Here is a 7,590-nt window from a genome sequence, read left to right as displayed (position 1 = left end):
TCTTCCGCCTGCAACCCAGGAAAGGGGCTCACCTCTCTGAGACTTCGTTTCCTCATCTTCAAGAAGAGATGCTAAGTGTCAGCCTCCCCTGGGAGCTCCTGGGGGTTCAATAAATGAATAATAGCCACAGAAGGCACTTTGTAAATGGGAGCGTCTTGCGCAAAAGTTAGATGCAATGATTAAAACGTGATACCCGAGTCCCAGAGTGGGGAGGACCCAGATGTGGGTTGTCAGGGTTCTGCACCCAGAACCTTTGCCGGGGTCTGGGACTTGCCCCGGAGATCCCCTGAGAACCACAGGGTCCCCCTTCTCTTTTACCCTTCATTAGAGGCTCCGCAAGGGAGACAGACCAGAAACCAAACCTGCTTTCCCCCTTCCTAGTTGTGTGACTGGAGAGCCTACCTCGGGGGGCTGTAACGCAAATTAAGGAAGATGAAGCCTGCCGAGTCCTTGGGGACTCACTGCCAGGCCGTGGGGAGCATGTACCGAAGTGGTCCTTTGCTTGTCCAGCCCCCCACACTGCACGCCACCCCCCCCAGCCCCCTGCTCCCACTCTTGTCTCTTCCCGTGGAACCCTGTGGCTGGTGAGACCCCTGGACAGGAGGGCAGAGGAGGGCTGATCAGGGCTGAGGAGAGAGGCTTGGCCCTGTGTTTTGGCCAGGAGCCTCCCAGTTGCAAAATTCTGGTAACTCTGGGCCTCCTCTTCGACTGAGTGCCCAAGATGCAGGCCCCAGTGGACTCTGTCTGTTGGAGGACACTGGGCTGAGAGTCTACCCCAGGACCATGAGGCCACGATCCCAAGACAGCCAGTTCCCTGGTCTCCTGCTCTCAGCCCATAGAGGGCCCCCCAGCCCCCACCCCCTGCCTCCCACAGCCCCATCTCTGAGACAGGAACCCACCTGGGGAATTCACAGACCCGCATTCCTTCTCCCGAAGCTTTCTCCAGCTGGGCAGCCCTTGCCCCTCATGGAGCACTTTAGGCAGAGCTGGGAAACCACAAAAATTTTAAGCTGAGATGAAGGAACGTAATTGGCTCTAATCTGAGCTGACAGGTAGCAGGATTAGCTGGCCGAGGGCCTTGGGAGCAGTGGGCTGATAGGGAGGGAAGGGGACAAAACGGGAGGGGGGCCAGGGACAGAGACACACCGCCAACAGGGAATGAGGCAGGGCCTCGGGGATGGAGGCTTAGGCAGGGCCAAAGTGGTGGTAGGAGAGGGGTAGCCCAGGACCCTGGGTGGGGAGAGTCTTCTAGGAATGGCGGTGATGGTCATGATCATAGCAGCCAACGCTGGTCTAGAGCTGAGTGTGCCAAGAGCAGTTCTGAGAGCCTGGATGAGTGAGCGGACTCCTCACACGGAAGGCTGGGTGGACCTCCTCCGCCCAGGGTCTGGAAGGGAAGAAAAGACATGTTTTTGTAACTACCGCACATGCACGGCCAACTGGGGTCTCTTGCGTGCCAGGGAGAAGGGGGGACTGGAACACAGAGGTCAGAGGTCTGAATTAAGCTTTAGGAGTCAGAAATCTGAGGGTCCATCTAGTCAACCCAGGGGCTGGAGACCATGACCACTGACAGCTGGCTGGACCCCACCGAGGCCATGATGAAGCTGTGGGCTTAGGTGACTCCTGCTTTCTCCCAACGAGTAGAGAGGGGCCACGGGCCCCAGCACCGCTTCCTCGTGGCTCCATAGCTCACAGCTTGCCTGGGGTCGGGACTCTTCCCCACTGGCCCTCAGCCACGGGGTCACATGCCGAGCCCCCTCCCCAGGGGGGGGCACTTCCTGTCAGGCTAAGACTGTCACACCCCAGAGACCCTGACTCCAAAGGGAGCAACTCTCAGGGAGCTGTGCTCCCCTACCCCATCCCACGTCCAGATGCAGTGAACGCCAGACCGTCCGGCCTCCCTGGAAATCAGATTTTTCCAAAGATGTTGTCGCTGTGGTCATGGGTCCTAAGTCCAGAACACAAATAAGGTTTTTGATGTGCTTAGTGGGCTTTACCGTGTTGGAGGAAATGGTTCTCTTCCTGTTGCAGGGACGGGCTGAGCAGACACGCACAGACAATCTGAGACACGGGAGCTCTGCTGTAGGGCCCGGAAGAGGCCATGAGGCCATCTGGGGCTGGGGGCAGTCAAAGCCTGACCATGTGACCTCACAGAGGTGACCTCTTGGAGGTTACTTAAACTTTGCATGCCTTGGCGTCCTCATCTGTAAAATGGGGGGAGTAATTATAGTCCCTCGCTCCTGATGGGGTGGGGTGAGGCCAAGGAGTTAGGCCACCCTTTGTGCTTGCCATGCTGGTGGGTCCCCGCTGTGCCACACACAGCCCTGGGCCTGTGGCCCTTCCGAGCCTGGGCAGGTTTCTTGTCTGTGATGTGAAACCGAAGCACCCAAGGCAGCCGTCCTCTGCCTCAGAAATCCAGGCTGTTTGGGGCCTGTGTTCGAGGGGAAACTACAGCTAGAGGAGCCGAGCACCCCTCCCCAGAGCAAGGCACCCTCAGCTGGGGCCTTCTCTCTGTCCCTCCGCACCCGGGGCTGGGTGCATGCAGATGATAAAAGGCAGCAAGTCCCAGGAGCGCCCGTCACCAAGAGACTCCGGAGGTTCCGGAATATCTCGTAGGGTCTGTGGCCCCACAAGGCCCCGTCGCTCGTCCCCGCCGACGATAATCAGAAGATAATTGTAGCAGTGGCTGCTGTACGTTAAGCATGTCCTGTATGCAAAGCCCTTTCTAGAACGATCGTCTAAGCCCCCCAGCAACCCTGCACACCCCATAACCTTCCCGCCAGCACCTCCCTTCTCCTTCCCTCCAAACTCCTCACCTCTGAGGCCTCCCTGTGCTGCGGGCTGAAGTTGGGCTTCTCCTCCTCCGAGAAACCTTCTCTCCCTTCCCCAGGCCAGGTCTGCACCCTGCTTACCCAGCCCCCCACCCCCATCCCCAGGCATCCCCTAAGCACCCTGTACTTGTCCCTTGTCAACACTCATCACACTTTATTTTTATTGTTTTTTATTTTGTTTATTTTCAGGGGTAAGAAATGTATTCCCGTGGTTCACAGTCCAGGATAGGGAAAAGCTTCCTCGCTCTCTCCCAGCACTGTTCCCCAGCCACTGAGTTCAGTCGCCTGGCCTGGGGCGAGCAAGGTTGTCAGTTTCATCATGCTGAACAGTGATGACTTGTTTATCTGTCTTCTGTCCTTTAGGAGCTGGGACCCTGCCTGCCTCGTTAACTGCTTCATCCCCAAGACCTAGCACAGCACCTGGCATATACAGGCGTACTGTGATGCAATCTCTCTCTCTATATATTTACCTTTACCTTTAGCTATCCCCCTATCTACCTATCAATCATCTATCCATCTAGAGCTACCTATATAGAGCTTTCTGTCCTGTTTGTTTGTTTTAATGAATGAGGCCCAGAGAAGAAAGTTAACATGGCTGCTTGGCTCACCTAGAATTCTGTTTAACTGACCTTGAAAGACTACCTATCCTTTCTTCTTGGACATTTAAGCGCCCTCTGGGAAGTGGATCCTGATTTCGTTTTTTTTTAAATCCTAATTTGTAATTGGAACATAAATAGTATTCCTCAATAAATGATCACAAGGAAAGGGCCACGTAGCAGGAAATAGTGTCTCCCCACTTCAGAGGTCCCATGTTGCCTGCCCAACCCCGATCCCAAGGATGTTAAGGCCGCTGCTCACCTTGGGGCTCAGTTTCCTCATCTTTAAAATGGGAAGAGCCCATTAGGCCCGAAGTTCTCTGGAACTTTGGTGTGTTCCCTATTCTTACTCTGTCCAGCTGGTACTGCTTTAAGTCAACACTAAAATGAAATGCTAGCTATGAGAGCTTTTTAACTCAAGTGGATGTTTGACACCCATGCAAGAAATGCATGAGGTGGGTGAGGTCAGCTTTCTGTCTGTTCTGTGCTCTGCACCAGCCAATCTGGCCATGTCCTAGCTCTGGCCCAGGCCAAGGCTCAAGGACTCACAGCTAGGGGTCCTCTGAATGGCAGGAGGGAGAGGCAGGGGAGATGCTCACCTGGGGGGAAGCAGGTGGAGTGGAGGGATGAGGACCTCCTTGGGGAGGGTGGTTGACCCACATACCATCTTTATAAGGAGACCAGCAGGCTACTTTCCAGCTGATTAGCTCTTTCCCGGCCTGAGGCTGCAGGAAGTGGCTCTAATCTCGGGCAAGCTCCCGGCTTGGGCTTCTGCATGGCCTTGTCACTGATGGTGGGGCAGACAAGGGTCCCGGGAACTGGGATGGTGAGGCCCGAGGGATCGAGGGGAAGGAAAGGGAGGAGAGAGAAGGACAGGGAGCATGGCCAGTGCCGAGCCAGGATGTCCAGGGTAGGACACTGCTAGGGAGGGAACAGTAGGGAGGGCAAGATTCACAAATTCATTGGTTCATTCATCTTTTCATCCATCCAATAAAGCCAAGAATGTCAATATTAAGAGCTATTTGCTAGTCAAGATATATGCAACATGTTAAGAAAATGTAATTGAGCGGGCAGACAACAATTTGACGGGTTGCAGGAGTGGGGGAGTTAGGGGAGCCTGCAAATTTCACTAAAGGTATTTAGGCCAAGCCATGAGGGAAGCCTAGACATCAGCCCCCAAGCCCTCCCCACCCCTGTGGCCCATCTCTTGCCAGACCTCCAAATCCTGGTCTGGATACACAGTGCCTTCACTGGGTCTGAGTCCTAGGTCCGCCACATACTTGCTGTGTGACCTCAAGTCAGTGATCTAACCTCTCTGAGCCTCAGTCCTCTCAGCTGTAAGGGAGGGACAACACCAATTTGGAGGGCTGTCTTGGCGATTCAAATAGGGCAATGCGTGAGAGGCAGTCCGCAAGGTGCTTGGCACCTGCACAGAACATGCTTGAAACACCGTCCCGATGACATTGTCAGTATCAGCGGCAGAAGCAGCTTCATTTCCCCAACTCTGGGCCTGTGTCTCTGGGCAGGAGAGGAAAGCTGAGGCTGTTCCCAGCATCTCCCATCCCTGGCCCCCAGCCTTTGGGGAAACATGAGAAGCAGAGCTGGAGGATCTAATGTGCGCCCCCCCCACGCCCCTTAATCCTTCCTGAACTTGGGGGGTGGAGAGTGAGGGGGGGTACGGCTGTAACACCTGCACGGCTCTGACATCTCCCGCCTCTGGGCAGAGAAAGCAATTTCAGAAATGACATGTTGCCAACAAGCAGAAATCAGCTTCTGAATTAAACTGTGTTGGCGTCAGGTGACCCCAGGCTTGGAGGACTGGCTGCATGAAGACAGCTGAGATTAGGGCCTGTCAGCCACTGGAGGGGCTGGTGCGGGAAGGGGTGCGGGGACCCGGGGGCTACCGTTGGCCGCCCTGGACTTGTTCAGACGGGGGCAGGAATTTGGACTCTGGGGCAGGTTCTCCTGCGACTCTGACCAGCCTCCACCTCTCACCAGTCCACCCTGCATGGTGGGGGCGGGGCGGGAGAGTCCGGCCCAGCTCCCCTGGGCCCGCTCCAGCGTAAACACATTAATGGGATGGAGAGAGCCAGGGAGGAATGTGGGCCTCACAGACCCTGAGGACTAGAGGAGGGACGGGCCAGTGGAGGGGGGGGGTAGGCGGAGAAGGGATCAGACAACCTAGAGGCAGTCAGCCTCAGCTGTGCAGGTATGCAGAGAGTAGAGAGAGGGAGAGGGAAGAAGGAGGACTGAGAGCGAGGGAGGGGACACCACCAACCACACTGAACCCTTGCAATTTCCTGATGCCGCCTTCCCCCTGGCACCCTGGTTTCTGCACCCGCCGTGCCCTGCTCTTGGGACAAGAGGCGTCAAGGGATTGTTCAATGGCCAGCCCTAGAGTGTATTGTAGGGCTTTGGGCATAGCAGGGAACCTCTCTGAACCTCTGTTTCCTTGTCTGTGCAATGGGCATCGTGTTTGTATACATCCCAGGGTTGCCGGGGGGGCTGAAGGAGAGAACCTGGGAAGGGCGCCGGACGTCCAGTGCCATGAGACATCTCTCACACAGCTTAGCACCCAGTGACCTCTTCCCTTGCCTGTCTCCGTGCCCATGACCTCCCTGAAGCCTGCAACTCAGCCTTGTCACTGGGGCCACCCCAGCACACGCCTGGCACCGGGTTTGCTGAGCGAGCGGCTACAGGAAGGGACCCCATTTGAGAGAGGGAGCAAAGTAAAGGCGGAGAATGAATGGGAAGGCCAGTAGGTAGGCAGAGGACCCCACCCCGCTGCTCTCACTCCTGCGTGTCCCCCACCCCAGTCACCGCTCTGGGCCTTTACAGCCTTTCTCCTGGAGCCTGGTTTAGGCAGCCTATGCTTGCTTGCTGGCTAGACAGTGACTATGTCTCTGTGACCAGAGATCGGACTTGTGGGATCATTCCATGTGTCTTCAGGAGTCAATGGGGCAGAATAATTGACCTTGGGCCCTTCTCCAGAGCTCTGGGACTTGGGGTCACCATGGTTGTGCTTCACAGAGCCAGAAGCCCAGCGGAGAACAGAACACAGACCGCAGGGATGGGGGGGGTCTCAGGGGGGCAAAGACGGAGTTGTCAGCACCGCACAACCTCTAAGGTGGGAGGCAGGCCTGAGAGGCCGGAACAAGGCCATCTCATGATTTCCAAGAGAGGAAATCTCTGTCCCCCACCCCACCCCACCCCTGCTGACCTACAGACCTCTCCCACCTGCTATAGGAACTCCACTGGGAGAGGGCACCGCTCCTTACCCCACACTTGGAGCTGAGTCATCAGAGAAGAAACCCAGAAATCTGAGAAGATTCCAGAGGGCAGTGGGTGAGAGCTCAAACATGAGAAAGGCCCTGAATTTGAATCCTGGTTCTGCCACTCACTCAGACAATGACTGAAGCTCCCTAGACCTCAGTCCCCTCACCTGTAAAATGCGGGTAACCATTCTTGGGAATGTGTGGCTCAGTTGGTTAAGCATCTGACTTCAGCTCAGGGTGCTGTGATCAAGCCCCACATGCGGTTCCCTACTCAGCAGGGAGTCTGCTTCTCCCTCTCCCTCTGCCTCTTCCCCTGTTCGTGCCCTATCCCTTCCTCAAATAAATAAATAGAATCTTTAAGAAAAAGGGCAGGGGTAACAATTCTTATCCTGTAGCGTGGATCGTGAAGATTAAAAGAAATACCAAGGGGAGTAAGGAAGAAGGGGAAGCTCTTCCTTATAGAAGAATGCCAACTACAAAATAGGGGAATGACAGAATTAGAAAATCACCATTTGCAATCAGCTTGGGCAAGGACATCAAGGGATACTGGAAGTTTTGGGTAAAATGTTTGTTGGGCTGCAAGATATTGCCAGACTCCAAATATCACCCCACAGACGAATCACGAATAACCTGGGTAAAAGGTCCGCCTCATATCAGAGGGATCTGGTGGAAACCACCTGACCGCAGTGATGACACTTAGCATCCCCAGTCTTGTTGACAAGCAAACATCCCCAAGGCTCCTCATGGCCCGCACAGAGAAGAACGCCCATCACCCAAGGAGATTTCTTGCCAAAATGTCGGACCAGAATCTAGTCCTAAGGAAACAACCACAAACATCTCGATGGAGAGACATTCTACGAGACAGCTGGCCTAAACCCTTTAAAATAC

This window comes from Lutra lutra, chromosome 16 (genome assembly GCF_902655055.1).
Source record: "Lutra lutra chromosome 16, mLutLut1.2, whole genome shotgun sequence".
Taxonomy (NCBI): Eukaryota; Metazoa; Chordata; class Mammalia; order Carnivora; family Mustelidae; genus Lutra; species Lutra lutra.
Note: the sequence above shows the minus strand (reverse complement) of the source record.